The sequence below is a fragment of the Lemur catta genome, chromosome 1, assembly GCF_020740605.2.
Source record: "Lemur catta isolate mLemCat1 chromosome 1, mLemCat1.pri, whole genome shotgun sequence".
Lineage (NCBI taxonomy): Eukaryota > Metazoa > Chordata > Mammalia > Primates > Lemuridae > Lemur > Lemur catta.
In genome coordinates, this window is record NC_059128.1 from 67,619,730 (window position 1) to 67,635,730 (window position 16,001).

The following is a 16,001-nucleotide window of genomic DNA, read 5'->3' on the forward strand; positions in this document are numbered from 1 at the left end:
GTTGGCAGCCGCCTACCTAATGCCCATTCCTGTTCCACTCCTTCCGTCCTCAAGCGACCCCTCCTCCACCGGACCCACCCATCCACTTCGCCAACCCCCCTCCTCTCACACTCTCACCCTCCCTCTTCCCAGTGAGAGCTGTGATTCACACTGGGGCTGTACAAAGAGGCATGCAGAGGGCTAAGAGGGCAACAGGTGGGCGTACGCCACACCAGACCCCCCCACGTCCCAACACTCACCCCCGACTCCCCACTCCACCACTCTCCCATCCTCACGGAGCTTGGCAATAGCTACCCGGGGGATGCCAGGCAACCACGCCCAGAGGATTTGCTCCGCCCCGAAGGGGGCGCCTTGGCGACAAGTGTGGGACTCTCATCCAAGGCGGGATTCCAGCCACCCCAAGGTTTAGTAGACCTCTGCTGTTCCTGGGACTTTGGCCCCTTTCTTTCCAGAACAGCCAAATGACCCAGCTCTGGCAGCGCGCACCCTTCGATAGCTCAGCTGGTAGAGCGGAGGACTGTAGACTGCACAGACATCTGCCGACATCCTTAGGTCGCTGGTTCGATTCCGGCTCGAAGGAAGTGCCTGATGCTTTTGCGCGCGCGCGCGCACACCAATGCCCGCCTAGCGCCACCCCTGCCGGCTCCAGGGCTGGGTAGCCGCCAAGCTGAAGCCACTTTCTCAGGGGCCAAACCTCGAAAAGCCTTCCTGGACCAACTTCCTTCCTACGGACTACGCCTACGCCTGTGCTGTGGCCCGGGAACTCGCCTGACCATTCTTCCCCACAGTCCGCGGTCTCGTACCCTTCAGCGCAAAGCAGATCCCACTTCCTCTGCCTTCTGGCCCAGGCGATCGGCCGCCCGCAATCCCTCCCCTTTCCACTTTTATTCGCTACCTGATCTCTCCCACCTCCAGGTAGCCACCGTCCGGAGCTACATCGCTCTGCTCTCCTTGGACGGAACCCTGGCCACCAGGTGGGCAAAGACTTGGGCCTACAGTCAAGCATCGGGAAGTCTGGTTCCCCCTCCCCCCCGCCCGGAGGCCCACAGGCCTACAGAACAGGACACCGGTCACCAATGACAGTTCTATCCTTCCTGAAAAATCACCCTCTCCCTTCCTTCTCCTTCTCAGGGTCTCTATTCCTGCCTTCACATGAGACTAGCCTGTCTTCCTCTCCGTCTCTCTTTCTCTCTCTCTCATCCAAATTCAGCCCCGCTGTATTTTGCCTACATGTCGGAGACAGCTGCCACCTAGAGAACTTCCTAATCAACGGAACTTCCATGGGCTCGGATAGGTTGTCCTTCGCATGGAGGACAGGAGTGTGGCTCCCCCTCAGGCAAAAACACATGCCCCAAGCCTCAGCTTTCCTGAGCCTTCCACACCGCTTGGTGTGCCTGCAGCAGGGTTTTGGCTCCTGCTCGAAGAGTAAAGAAACTAACAGTCAGTTCTAAGTTGGCAAAGCCACCCATACGGATTTCCCTGCTACTTGCCAGGGAGAGGCAGCGGTGAAGAGAGGGCTAAAGCACAGAGGTGGAAAGGGCTTCCGACCCAAGATAGCTGGGGGCCGGTGTTGGGTCAAAGGCAGGGAGAAGAAGTGAAGCTTGAGTGACAGCTGTCATGGTGAGGGGGCACTCCAACTCACTTGCTGACTCAGGCCACTGTCCGGAGGGTTGAGCACGTTGGTAAGTTTCACACTGGGCCCTGGAGGGTCGGTTGGGAGGCTTCCCAGCCCTCTGAGGGCCTACCCAAGGAGGAACACTCTGGGGGCCAATGAGAGAGCCGGCAGGTGGAAACGGGCTAGGCTTTCACCAGCCAAGTGGGGCTGGAACTGTGGTGAGACGTGGGTTCATGGGGGACTGGGGGAACCAGCGGAGCGCCAGTGAGCGTCCTTTGTTCGCATGCTTCGCTCTGGGAGAAAAACCTCCAGACACTTGGTGGACAGGTGGAACCTATCAGAGAGAGCAGTCCATGTGGAACGGCGATCGGAGCAGGGTCCTTGGAAGCCCTGTGGGGACCCGGTCGCCACTCTCCCCACGCGGCTGTGGCTGCGTCCGCTAGCACTTTTTTCGAGCAGCACAATGCACATGTGTCCCTCTCCGCCAAAGCAACTCCTGGTCTCCCCCCACACCGCCTATCCACGCCTCCTACGCCCCCTACCCTCAGCTGTTTTAACCTTTCCTATTTGCCTGTGCCAACTGAAAGGGGCCCAACGGTGAGGTCTCCACGGCTTCGGGGCCATCCCATAGCTCACAAGTCACAGACAGAACCCAGCCTCCAGTGACGCCCACTGTCGAAGTCAGCAAAGAAGAACCAAAGGGCGAACCTCGGGTCCTCATTAGACATGTCCAGGTTGGGACTTGGGTGGCCGGAGAGTGGCGCTTTGGTGATCAGCACAAGCCAGGGTGAAGCCAGCAGGCAGATTCTTCCCGACCAGGATGTGACCAAGAGTCGCAGGGGCTCCTCTTGCGTAGATCTGACTCTCACCCTCGGAGAGCTAGAGGCTCTACTAGTCGGGGGTAGGACGAGGGAGTGGGGGTGGGCAGCATGGAACATACAGTCAACTGAGGGTGGTCACTTGCCTGTGCCTTCTCGTGCCTCGGATATGTGGTTTCCTAGGTAGGCGGGTGACTGAGCGTTCTTGGCCGGTGGTAGGCACACATCACGTGGGTTCTGAAATCTTTAAAAGACTGTGAGGCCAGGCTAAGGAGTCCAAGGCGCACACCTGTGCTGTGTGTGTCCTCTAACCGGCCCCCCTCCCCCCGCCGCCCCGCCTCTCTGGGAAGCCCACAGAACCTTGCCCTGCTCCAGAAAGGGGCGGCCCAGGACAAAGGACTCCTGGTCAGCGCCCAGAGGAGGGCATCCAAGCCTCCAGGCTGGCCACAGCGGGTATCTCTCAGGCACCCGCAAGCCCTGGGTGTGTTTTCTTCAACTAGCCCGAGTCCTTCTCTCCCGGTCACTTCTCAGGAAGCCTCAATGCTCCCCAAGGCGAGTATAGGACATCCTGGGGGGGTTGGGGGGAACACACGGCGAGGAGGAGCATGGCGGGGCGGCTGGAGAGGAGAGCCCAGACAGTTTGGGAAGGCCCCGCATTAGAGGCTTCCACCAGTCCCTGAGGCTTCGCTGCGGTTGGCAGCCGCCTACCCGGTGTCCATTCCGGTTCTCCTCCTTTTGTCCTCAATCCACCCTCCCCTACCGGACACAACCATCCACTTCGCCAACTGCCCCCACCCCCCGCCCCTCACTCTCTCACCCTCTCTCCCCCCAGGGAGAGCTGTCATTCTCACTGCCCGGGTAGAAAGGGCCATGTAGAGGGCTAAAAGTGCGACAGGTGGTGGCGTGTCCCACTGGCACCATCCAACCCCTAAACCCTCATCCCCCGCACACCCTCCCATCCACCTCTCTCCCATCGGCTGGGAGATTGGCAATGGCCGTCCTCGGGGATGCCAGGCAACCGCACCCAGAGGATTTGCTCCGCCCCGAAGGGGGCGCCTTGGCGACAAGCGCGGGACTCTCATCCAAGGCGGGGTTCCAGCCACTCCAAGGCTTAGTGGACCTCTGGCATTTCCCGGACTTGGTCCTCTTCCTTTCCAGAACAGCCAAATGACCCAGCTGTGGCAACGCGCACCCTTCGATAGCTCAGCTGGTAGAGCGGAGGACTGTAGACTGCACAGACATCTGCCGACATCCTTAGGTCGCTGGTTCGATTCCGGCTCGAAGGAAGTGCCTGACGCTTTTGCGCGCGCGCGCACACCAATGCCCGCCTAGCGCCACCCCTGCCGGCTCCAGGGCCGGGTGACCACCAAGCTGCAGCCACCTGGTCAGGGGCCAAGCTCTGGAAAGCCTTTCTGGACCACCTTCCTTCCTGTGCTGATGCCTATGCTGTGGCCCGGGCACTTGCAACTTAACTTGCCTGATCGTTCTTCCCACAGGTCGCGGAGTCCTGTTACTAGTGCTGGAACCTTATGGCCTAACCAATTTGCCTCTTGCACGCTCACCATCCCGCCCTCCCCACTTTTATTCGCAGTCCAATCTCCCGCCTCGTATTAGCCGTGGCCTGGGGCTATATCGCGCTGCTTACCTGGGACAGAGCCCTGGCCACCAGGTGGGCAAAGAGTTCTGCCCATGGTGAAGCCTCGGGATGTCTGGTCCCCCTGAAGGCCCACAAGCCTACAAGACACCTGCTGGCCCCAGACAATGTTGTCATTCTCCCTGAAAAAATCACCCTCTCCCTCTCATCTTCTTCTCAGGGTCTGTGTCGCTTCCGTGGTGTCTGACAGTGTCATTTCAGTGTCTTCGTTTATTTTTCTCTGTGTCTCTTTTTGTGTGTATATCTCTGTTCCTTTGCCTTTCTCTCTCTTCTTGTCTCCTTTTTTCTCTTTTTCTGTTTTTGCTTCTCGGTTTATTTGTATCTTTTTTTGGTCTCTGCGATTTTTTTAAATTTGTAACTTATTTCAGTATACTACAGGGGTATAAACATTTTGCACAGGTGAATTGCTTTTGTACAGTTTGTGTGAAAGTTACGTTTCCATTGCCCATACAGTGTGCATTGTATCAGTTAGGTGTGTATTTACACTTCCCCACCTTCCTCCACACCTGTTTTATTTTCATTGAATTTTACTACTATATGTGCACATGAATGCTGATCAATAAGTTTCAAGTTAGTAGTGAGTGCGTGTGATTTTTGTTCTTTCACTCTTGTCATATTTCATTTAAAATGATGGGGTCCGGTTCCATCTGGGGGGTTACAAAAGGTATTAGTTCATCATTTTTTTTATGGATAAGTAATACTGCATGGTATACATAGAACACATTTTATTGATCCACTCATGTATTGCTAGGCCCCTGGGTTGTTTCCACATCTTTGCAATGGTGAATGTGATGTTATAAACATTCCAGTGCAAGTGTCCTTTTGTGCATATATGGAGAGAAATGTGCTCTTCCCTACTGTGCTTTTTCTGCATTTGGGACTAAACTGATTTAAAAGTTCATTTTCTGACAACTAGTTTTCTCCATTAAGTTTGACATTTGCATTTAATATAATGTTGCTTTACTGTGTGTCTGTATTGAATATCATTATGGGAACTTCCAGTGGCATTTTCAGCTTACCTTCCATTCTTGGCACAGTTTTGTGGTTCTTGGGATAGCTCCAGGTTTGTTTTTCTCTGCAGTTTTTCTGGATGCCACTGGGAGGATTTGGACTGTGTTGGGACAGCAGTGATCTCACACTGTGGTTATACCAGTGGGCACACACAATTGACCGTCATGAGATTACTTTCACCCATTAGTTGCAATGAAATCTGAGGTTTGAATGTCATCCATCCTATGTAGAAATCTTTAAATGTGACCCAAAATGGAACCTTAGTACTTCCTATCTTAGAATTTTTAGGTATCACTTTATTGAGCTGGGGCAATCCTTCAACCACCAATTTTAGCAATTCTTTTTTATCTGTTAAGAATATGCTCACCAAATATGGCTGCTAGGAGGACTTCATCCATAAAGGGCCACATTAATCATGTATCGCCTTCTTAGTTCATGAACCCAGGGTGTGCTCACTCATAAGAGCTGCTGCTTTTTAAGATTGCCATTCGGTAAGTTTTGTTCAGATACCATTTTCTAAGCACCTAACCTGCCTGTTCCAGGTGCTAGAAGATAGAGATTAAAATACATGTCTTCCTCTAAAATATGCTAATGTCTATAGGGGACTTAGAGATGGAAGTAGACTGTTGCAACATGCTGAAAACTGCAATAAAGGAAAATTCCTTGCAAATGTAGATTGTAAAGTCTTCGTTCAGTAGGCGGTGGAAGGCAGATTATTAAATAGAGGGGGTTTCCTGGTAAAGCCTATACCCCTCAAAGTTGAGCCTATTGAGTTTTAGAACACGAGTAGGAATAGATCAATGTACAGGGAAGTGGTGTGGTTGTAGAAAAGTCTGAGCAAATGAATAGAAGCCTTCAGAGCGTTGATAGTGTGTGTGTAACTAACAATATATGATATTACTGGACATACATACAAGTCCAGGAATAGCAAGATATCAAGATTTTAAAAGTCACACATAGAATCTTATCCTATGTCATCGCATCCCTGGAATTTCAATTGCTGCTCACCCCAGAAACAAGGTGAAGATCTCCCAACATCTCTTGTGAGTCTTCACAGACAGGGCACCATGGCTATGACATATATATATATATATATATTTATTCTCCAGAATGTTGAATGAGGAAAAAAGTATATAATATCCATGTCCTTCCATATTCACTTCCACTCCATTAATTTCCACTCCTATTGTCATTGCTCCTGAGTATACTTGCAGCTGTCTAACTTGGGTCAGCTGACAGATGAAGGCAGAAGCATCACTGATGCCAAAAGAGAAAAACCTTGTGTCAAATGAAGGACTTGCCTCCTTTCAGATTTGGCAGAAATGTGGAATCAGGAAATCTTTATTCAAAATACCTGAAATTGTCTTCTCTCTTTCTCAAACCTTATCATTTCACCTCCTCACCAACTGGGTGGCCTCTTTCAGCAAGTACTGCCTTTAGCTGAGGTCCTGATGCTTGGCTCAATATCCGTCCTCTATGTGGAACATCCTCAGTGATAACTAAATGGTTATAAAGAAACGTATCAATAAAATTTTATACCTTTAAATAGTGGGATCCATTAGAAACTAAGGATTTTGTCACTCTCCGCCATCTTTTCACTCAAGCTAATACCAGCAATCAAGAAGTATGTGGGCCGGGCGCAGTGGCTCACGCCTGTAATCCTAACACTCTGGGAGGGCGAGGCGGGCGGATCATTTGAGCTCAGGAGCTCGAGACCAGGCTGAGCAAGAGCAAGACCCTGTCTCTACTAAAATAGAAAGAAATTATATGGAAAACTAAAATATGTATAGAAAAAATTAGCCGGGCATGGTGGCACATGCCTGTAGTCCCAGCTACTCGGGAGGCTGAGGCAGGAGGATTGCTTGAGCCCAGGAGCTGGAGGTTGCCGTGAGCTAGGCTGATGCCACAGCACTCTAGCCTGGGCAACAGAGTGAGACTCTGTCTCAAAAAAAAAAAAAAAAGAAGTATGTGGCCCATGACTGGTAAAGTGACTGCTTGTAAGAAAAAATCTGTAAGTAAGAAACATAAGACCTGACCTCAGATTGCAGCATTTTCCAATCAGTAGTGGGTAAAAGGACTGTGGATAAGTGTCAGAGTCTTTTAAAGATTGAGGCTGAGAGGCTGAGATGTATAATCCTGTCAGGGCCACTTTTTGCCTTCTAGTCCCATACTATACACCAACTGAAATGCCTTGGAGCATTCTGAGGCAAAGTTCCCTTGTTTAAACATCAGAGCCTGCTCAAGTTAAAATTATTGGGTACTTTATACAGATAAACACTCTCTGAAAAGGAGAGGTGGGGCCAGAGAGGCTGGTAGCAACAAGAAATAATGTGACTCAGCCTGTTGAGGATCAGGGCGCACTCCTTTTTTACAAGGCAGAAGAATAGCATCTGAGAAGGCGTGCTTGGGATGAAAGCCTAAAACACAAGCAGTTTCTTACTAGGCACAGCGCCTTGTTTCTCCATGTGCTTTTCCCACTTTTGCAGCCTCACTTCTGTCAGATAACAAGGCATGAATCTGAGTCACAAAAAGGGCAAGTGAGTTCCTGCTTCTATCTTGTAGCACGAGCCGCTGTCAATGGGAGGCCAACACTGTCACAGAAGACAGGGTGTGCTCTTCTTTTTACACTGTAATATTTTGCTGAAAATTTTTGGGACCCAGAAAGGGTACCTCTTAAGTAACCAGCTTAATCAATTCCATTTCCCCTACTCCTCCCCCTACCCAATCTCTTTGACTCAACCAAATACATCATGTTTCCTGGGCTTACAAAGTGATAACAAGATGATTATTCTGCTTTGATTCCTCTGCCTCCTCTTTTGTCAAATACCCTTTCATTTTCTGTTACTTTTCTCAGGATCATTTTTTACCACAACCTTTTCATAGCTCCCCATATCTTAATTTGGTTCTCCTCTTTTGCTCTTTGATATTTCTTGATTACTTACATCTTCCCATCTATCACTTTATACAGAAACTGCCGGTCCAAGGGCTGCTAATGCGATCGGCAGGACCAATGGATGCCCATAAGAATAATAAATTCAGAAGCTCCGACGGGTGGTCATTGACATGGGTACGTTTCTTGCTTGAGATGTTATCATAAACCTGGGCTATAAACCTCAGGATATTCTGCAAAAGGCTTTCTGGGCCAAATCAACAAAAACCACCACCATTATCTTCCCCGCCTATAAGTCCAGGTTGATATCTCACTCACTGCGAATAAAAGCAGAAAGGAGCGGGATGGTGGGCGTGTGGGAGGCAAATTGGTTAGGCCATAAGGTTCCAGCACTAGGGACTGTTTTGTGCTGTAGAGTACCAGGACTCCGCGATCTGTGGGAAGAACGATCAGGCAAGTTGCAAGTGCCCGGGCCCCACCATAGGCATCAGCAAAGGAAGGAAGGTGGTCCAGAAAGGCTTTCCAGAGCTTGGCCCCTGACATTGGTGGCTGCAGCTTGGTGGTTACCCCGCCCTGGAGCCGGCAGGGGTGGCGCTAGGCGGGCATTGGTGTGCGCGCGCGCGCAAAAGCGTCAGGCACTTCCTTCGAGCCGGAATCGAACCAGCGACCTAAGGATGTCGGCAGATGTCTGTGCAGTCTACAGTCCTCCGCTCTACCAGCTGAGCTATCGAAGGGTGCGCGTTGCCACAGCTGGGTCATTTGGCTGTTCTGGAAAGAAAGGGGACCAAGTCCCGGGAACACCAGAGGTCCACTAAGCCTTGGGGTGGCTGGAACCCCGCCTTGGATGAGAGTCCCGCGCTTGTCGTCAAGGCGCCCCCTTCGGGGCGGAGCAAATCCTCTGGGTGCGGTTGCCTGGCATCCCCGAGGACGGCCATTGCCAATCTCCCAGCCGATGGGAGAGAGGTGGATGGGAGGGTGTGCGGGGGATGAGGGTTTAGGGGTTGGATGGTGCCAGTGGGACACGCCACCACCTGTCGCACTTTTAGCCCTCTACATGGCCCTTTCTACCCGGGCAGTGAGAATGACAGCTCTCCCTGGGGGGAGACAGGGTGAGAGAGTGAGGGGCGGGGGATGGGGGCAGTCGGCGAAGTGGATGGTTGTGTCCGGTAGGGGAGGGTGGATTGAGGACAAAAGGAGGAGAACCGGAATGGACACCGGCGGCTGCCAACCGCAGCGCAGCCTCAGGGACTGGTGGAAGCCTCTAATGCGGGGCCTTTCCAAACTGTCTGGGCTCTCCTCTCCAGCCGCCCCGCCACGCCCCTCCTCGCCATGTGCCCCCCCCCCCAGGATGTCCTATACTCGCCTTGGGGAGCATTGAGGCTTCCTGAGAAGTGACCGGGAGAGAAGGACTCGGGCTAGTTGAAGAAAACACACCCAGGGCTTGCGGGTGCCTGAGAGATACCCGCTGGGGTCAGCCTGGAGGCTTGGCTGCCCTCCTCTGGGCGCTGACCAGGAGTCCTTTGTCCTGGGCCGCCCCTTTCTGGAGCAGGGCAAGGTTCTGTGGGCTTCCCAGAGAGGCGGGGCGGCGGGGGGAGGGGGGCCGGTTAGAGGACACACACAGCACAGGTGTGCGCCTTGGACTCCTTAGCCTGGCCTCACAGTCTTTTAAAGATTTCAGAACCCACGTGATGTGTGCCTACCACCGGCCAAGAACGCTCAGTCACCCGCCTACCTAGGAAACCACATATCCGAGGCACGAGAAGGCACAGGCAAGTGACCACCCTCAGTTGACTGTATGTTCCATGCTGCCCACCCGCACTCCCTCGTCCCACCCCCGACTGGTAGAGCCTCTAGCTCTCCGAGGGTGGGAGTCACATCTTCGCAGGAGGAGCCCCTGCGACTCTTGGTCACATCCTGGTCGGGAAGAATCTGCCTGCTGGCTTCACCCTGGCTTGTGCTGATCACCAAAGCGCCACTCTCCGGCCACCCAAGTCCCAACCTGGACATGTCTAATGAGGACCCGAGGTTCGCCCTTTGGTTTTTCTTTGCTGACTTCGGCAGTGGGCGTCACTGGAGGCTGGGTTCTGTCTGTGGCTTGTGAGCTATGGGGTGGCCTCGAAGCCGTGGAGACCTCACCGTTGGGCCCCTTTCAGTTGGCACAGGCAAGTAGGAAAGGTTAAAACAGCTGAGGGTAGGGGGCGTAGGAGGCGTGGATAGGCGGTGTGGGGGGAGACCAGGAGCTGCTTTGGCGGAGAGGGACACGTGTGCATTGTGCTGCTCGAAAAAAGTGCTAGCGGACGCAGCCACAGCCGCGTGGGGAGAGTGGCGACCGGGTCCCCACAGGGCTTCCAAGGACCCTGCTCCGATCGCCGTTCCACATGGACTGCTCTCTCTGATAGGTTCCACCTGTCCACCAAGTGTCTGGAGGTTTTTCTCCCAGAGCGAAGCATGCGAACAAAGGACGCTCACTGGCGCTCCGCTGGTTCCCCCAGTCCCCCATGAACCCACGTCTCACCACAGTTCCAGCCCCACTTGGCTGGTGAAAGCCTAGCCCGTTTCCACCTGCCGGCTCTCTCATTGGCCCCCAGAGTGTTCCTCCTTGGGTAGGCCCGCAGAGGGCTGGGAAGCCTCCCAACCGACCCTCCAGGGCCCAGTGTGAAACTTACCAACGTGCTCAACCCTCCGGACAGTGGCCTGAGTCAGCAAGTGAGTTGGAGTGCCCCCTCACCATGACAGCTGTCACTCAAGCTTCACTTCTTCTCCCTGCCTTTGACCCAACACCGGCCCCCAGCTATCTTGGGTCGGAAGCCCTTTCCACCTCTGTGCTTTAGCCCTCTCTTCACCGCTGCCTCTCCCTGGCAAGTAGCAGGGAAATCCGTATGGGTGGCTTTGCCAACTTAGAACTGACTGTTAGTTTCTTTACTCTTCGAGCAGGAGCCAAAACCCTGCTGCAGGCACACCAAGCGGTGTGGAAGGCTCAGGAAAGCTGAGGCTTGGGGCATGTGTTTTTGCCTGAGGGGGAGCCACACTCCTGTCCTCCATGCGAAGGACAACCTATCCGAGCCCATGGAAGTTCCGTTGATTAGGAAGTTCTCTAGGTGGCAGCTGTCTCCGACATGTAGGCAAAATACAGCGGGGCTGAATTTGGATGAGAGAGAGAGAAAGAGAGACGGAGAGGAAGACAGGCTAGTCTCATGTGAAGGCAGGAATAGAGACCCTGAGAAGGAGAAGGAAGGGAGAGGGTGATTTTTCAGGAAGGATGGAACCGCCATGGGTGACCGGTGTCCTGTTCTGTAGGCCTGTGGGCCTCCGGGCGGGGGGAGGGGGAACCAGACTTCCCGATGCTTGACTGTGCGCCCAAGTCTTTGCCCAACTGGTGGCCAGGGTTCTGCCCAAGGTGAGCAGAGCGATGTAGCTCCGGACGGTGGCTACCTGGAGGTGGGAGAGATCAGGTAGCGAATAAAAGTGGAAGGGGGCGAGATTGCGGGCGGCCGATCGGCTGGGCCAGAAGACAGAGGAAGTGGGGACTGCTTTGCGCTGAAGGGTACGGACTGTGGGGAAGAATGGTCAGGCGAGTTCCCGGGCCACAGCACAGGCGTAGGCGTAGTCCGTAGGAAGGGTTTTCGAGGTTTGGTCCTTGAGAAGGTGGCTGCAGCTTGGTGGTCACCCGGCCCTGGAGCAGGCGGGGGTGGCGCTAGGCGGGCATTGGTGTGCGCGCGGGCGCGCAAAAGCGTCAGGCACTTCCTTCGAGCCGGAATCGAACCAGCGACCTAAGGATGTCGGCAGATGTCTGTGCAGTCTACAGTCCTCCGCTCTACCAGCTGAGCTATCGAAGGGTGCGCGCTGCCACAGCTGGGTCATTTGGCTGTTCTGGAAAGAAAGGGGACCAAGTCCCGGGAACACCAGAGGTCCACTAAGCCTTGGGGTGGCTGGAACCCCGCCTTGGATGAGAGTCCCGCGCTTGTCGCCAAGGCGCTCCCTTCGGGGCGGAGCAAATCCTCTGGGTGCTGTTGCCTGGCATCCCCGAGGACGACCATTGCCAATCTCCCAGCCCATGGGAGAGAGGTGGATGGGGGTGGGGGGTGTGCGGGGGATGAGGGTTTAGGGGTTGGATGGTGCCAGTGGGACATGCTACCACCTGTTGCCCTCATCACATCGCAGTGTTTACTTCTACACGTTTGTATCATCAGTTTGGAGTGGGGGAGGGTGCCCAGCTCCTGCCTGGCGGGCGAAGACCGAGGTTTCTGTGCGCTTTTCAGACGAAGGTGAAAGGCTGGAGAGTCACACAGTGGAGACGAGAACGGTTACGATGAAAAGAAGGCAAAATAGGACCGTGGAGAGAAAAGTGCGCCCGGGACAGGACCCTATTTGAAGGACAAGCTGCGGTCTGAAAGGTCCGAAAGCAACGCCTGCCCAGGCGCGGGAGGAGAAGTCGGCGATGAGCCCGGCTCTGAACTCTCGGCCGAGAGAAAGCGAGCTCTTCTGAGACCCCTGTCCCTCCGCTGAGAGACCTGCCCTCCCTTCCCATCGTTGGCCACGCGAGGGCCGAGCGTGACCGAAGATTCAGCGATTGTGATGTAGGAGATGGTGTCCCGTTTCCACGACAACAAGCAGGTCGTTGTGCGCAGCATCTTCCCCGCGGTTCCGTTATTCCGTGCCCTGGGTCAGCACCGAGACTCACCAGGTCAGGTGCAGATCCTTGAAGCAGAGAACAGCTGATGGAAGTGAAGAGTATCACAGTCTGGTAATTCCAAAGTCCTAACATGATACTCCCAAAGCACCTGTGGATAACCTGGAACCAGGTATAAGTATCTCCAAGAGGTTGGGGATCAAAACATTTTGTTTGTAATTCCCTATTAGGTGATTCTACGTCTGTTGAATTCCATTGACTTTAAGTTTCCCAGAATTTCCAAGATAGGACGTGCTGCCCCCGCCTGAAAGGGGTGGGCGGGAGACAACAGCTACCTCCCCAGGTAGTTCCACAAACCTGGATTTCCCCAATTAATCACCTAATATAAAAGGGCTCATTTGGCATTTACTAACGACTAAGGAGAAACAAGTTCTACAGTCAATTTGTGTGCCCTCTGGTATCTCTAGCAATGAAGAAGACTGTGGAGAATTGTTCTGCAGCCACCCTTAGGTCACCATTCTTTTTTTTTTTTTTTTTTTTGAGGCAGAATCTCACTTTCTTGCCTGGGCTAGAGTGCCGTGGCATCAGCCTAGCTCACAGTAACCTCAAACTCCTAGGCTCAAGCGACCCTCCTGTCTCAGCCTCCCAGGTAACTGGGACTACAGGCACGCGCCACCATGCCTGGCTAATTTTTTCTATTTTTACTTGTTTGGCTAATTTCTTTCTATTTTTTTAGTAGAGACAGGGTCTCGCTCTTGCTCAGGCTGGTCTCGAACTCCTGAGCTCAAGCAATCCTCCCCCCTCAGCCTCCCAGAGAGGTCACCATTCTTAATGAATAAGAATTAGTGGATTACACATGTCGAGAGGGAGTTAGTAAATGTAAATAAATATTTGAAAATCTTATCAAGAATTTAACAAAGAGGGCCTGGCGAGGTGGCTCATGCCTGTAATCCTAGCACTCTGGGAGGCTGAGGCCGGTGGATTGCTCAAGGTCAGGAGTTCAAGACCAGCTGAACAAGAGCGAGACCCTGTCTGTACTAAAAATAGAAAGAAATGATCTGGACAGCTAAAAACATATATAGAAAAAAATTATCCGGGCATGGTGGCAGATGCCTATAATCCCAGTTACTCGGGAGGCTGAGGCAGGAGGATTGCTTGAGCCCAGGAGTTTGAGGTTGCTGTGAGCTAGGCTGATGCCACAGCACTCTAGCCTGGGCAACAGAGCGAGACTCTGTCTCAAAAAAAAAAGAAAAGAAAAAAAATTGCAGTGAAATACACATAAAATGTACAATATTAAGCATTAAAAAAAAAAGAATTTAACAAAAAGATTTATAAAAACTAGGAAATCATGTCCTAGAGAAGAAAACAGAGTGAAGAGAGGCTCCTTGAAAAGGTAGATATTATAGGGGATGAATTCAGAAAACTGATGAAAGAGTTGAATTGCAGATACAGGAAGCATATAATGTGCAGCAAGCACAAGGTGAACATGCGGGATTAAAAATACTTCACACATAGATGCATTACAGTGAAACTCCAGCATATCATGGGCAAAGAAGAAATCTTATAAGCAGCCAGAGGAAAAAGAATAACAATTAAGAAGATATCTGACTTCTCAGTAGCAATAATGAAAGATGGAAAACAGTGATGAGATAAAATATATTATAACTCTTAGAATCATGTATGCAGAAAAGCTATCAATAGCAAGGGTAAAATAAAGACATTTTTCTGGTGTTCAGGTCTTCAGGAAGACAGAAAATGAGCTTAGAAAGATAGACTGCTGTATAAGAAGGAAAGGGCAACAAAGAAGTTGGTAAACATGAAGATAAAGATAGTGGATCGAATACATGCATCTATATTCATTTCCTCCTGAAATTCCACTAAAACTGCAGCATGGGAAAGAAAACAATAGCAACAAAATTTTGGAAGCTGAAGAGTAGATAATTTAGCAATGACTGACATAGCATGATTGACTGAGAAAGAGTAATTCTATTCAGGTTATCAAGAAAAATCAAGAACAAGCTCAATTTATTCCATGAAATTCCTCTACATTTTGGGAAGAGGGATAAATGTAAGGATAAATTAGGAAGGATTAACTGAAAATTGTTCAAGTTAGATTCTAGACCAGGGGTGGGGAACCTGTGGCCTTAAGGCCACATGTGGTTTTCTAGATTCTTAAGTGCAACTTTCTAGGCCTTCTTTACTACCCAGGATGTCTTTCTGCCACTCCAGCAGATGACTGGATGATTTGCCTCTGGAATAGGTTGAAGAGAAGTTTGCTGGATTGTTGAAGATAGGAACACGGGATTAAATAAATGTATGTATAGTGGATACTGAGATACTTATCTAAGCTATCTTTTCCCACTAAGCTTCCACAAATTTGGTGGCTAGAGAGGAGATGAAAAATTTCCTTGGAGAATCTGACAACTCCAAGATGAAAGACGAAAGATAGAAAGATATTGACATCTCTGTTTCACTAACCATCAGGGAAATGCAAGTTAAAACCACAATGAAATATCACCTCATACCTGTTAGAATGGCTATTATCAAAAAAGACAAAAGATAACATGTGTTGATGAGGGTGTAGAGAAAAGGGAAACCTTGTATACTGTTGGTAGGAATGTAAATTAGTGCAGCCATCCTGAAAAACAGTATGAAGTTTTCTCAAAAAATTAAAAATAGAACTACCATATGATTTAGCAGTTCCACTTCTGGGTCAATATACAAAGGAAATGAAATCAGTATATTGAAGAGATATCTGTACTCCCACATGCACTGCAGCATTATTCACAATAGCCAAGATATGGAATCAACCTAAATTTACATCAACAGATGAATACATAAAGAAAATGTGATATATATACATAATGGAATACTATCCAGTCTTTTTTAAGAAGGAAATTTTGTCATTTGTGACAACATTGATGAACCTGGGGGACATTATATTAAGTGAAATATGCCAAGCACAAAAAGACAAATGATACTTGATCTCACTTATATGTGAAATCTGAAAGAGTTGAACTCAAAGAAGCAGAGAGTAGAATGGTGGTTACCAGGGGCTGGGGAATTTGGGAATGAGATATTGACCAAAGGGTAGAAAGTTTCAGTTAAACTATAGGAATAAATTCTGGAGCTCTATTGTACAGCATGGTGACTGTAGTTAATAACAGTATTGTATACTTGAAAAATGCTGAGGAAATAAATTTTAAATGTTCTCACCACAAACAAATGATATTTGTGAAGTGGTGGGCATATTAATTGGTCGATTTAATCATTCCACAATATGTGTGAATATATCACATTATATGCCATAATTATATAAAATTTTTATTTTTCATTAAAAAAACAAACTAATTTTAAAAAAGAAAAAGAAAAAAGGATCTGCA

General features: G+C 50.6%; 4 non-coding genes across 4 annotated transcripts; 2 read left to right on the top strand and 2 right to left on the bottom strand.

The window, feature by feature from the left end:
- Window positions 1-486: 486 nt before the first annotated feature.
- Window positions 487-580, top strand: TRNAY-GUA. Its single transcript has 2 exons — window positions 487-523; window positions 545-580. It is a non-coding gene; the product is annotated as a tRNA-Tyr (tRNA).
- A 3,045-nt stretch (window positions 581-3,625) lies between these two features.
- Window positions 3,626-3,719, top strand: TRNAY-GUA. Its single transcript has 2 exons — window positions 3,626-3,662; window positions 3,684-3,719. It is a non-coding gene; the product is annotated as a tRNA-Tyr (tRNA).
- Window positions 3,720-8,628: 4,909 nt separating this feature from the next.
- On the bottom strand, window positions 8,629-8,722 carry TRNAY-GUA. Its single transcript has 2 exons — window positions 8,686-8,722; window positions 8,629-8,664 (listed from the first exon to the last, which is right to left on the bottom strand). It is a non-coding gene; the product is annotated as a tRNA-Tyr (tRNA).
- Window positions 8,723-11,730: 3,008 nt separating this feature from the next.
- Window positions 11,731-11,824, bottom strand: TRNAY-GUA. Its single transcript has 2 exons — window positions 11,788-11,824; window positions 11,731-11,766 (listed from the first exon to the last, which is right to left on the bottom strand). It is a non-coding gene; the product is annotated as a tRNA-Tyr (tRNA).
- Window positions 11,825-16,001: the final 4,177 nt, after the last annotated feature.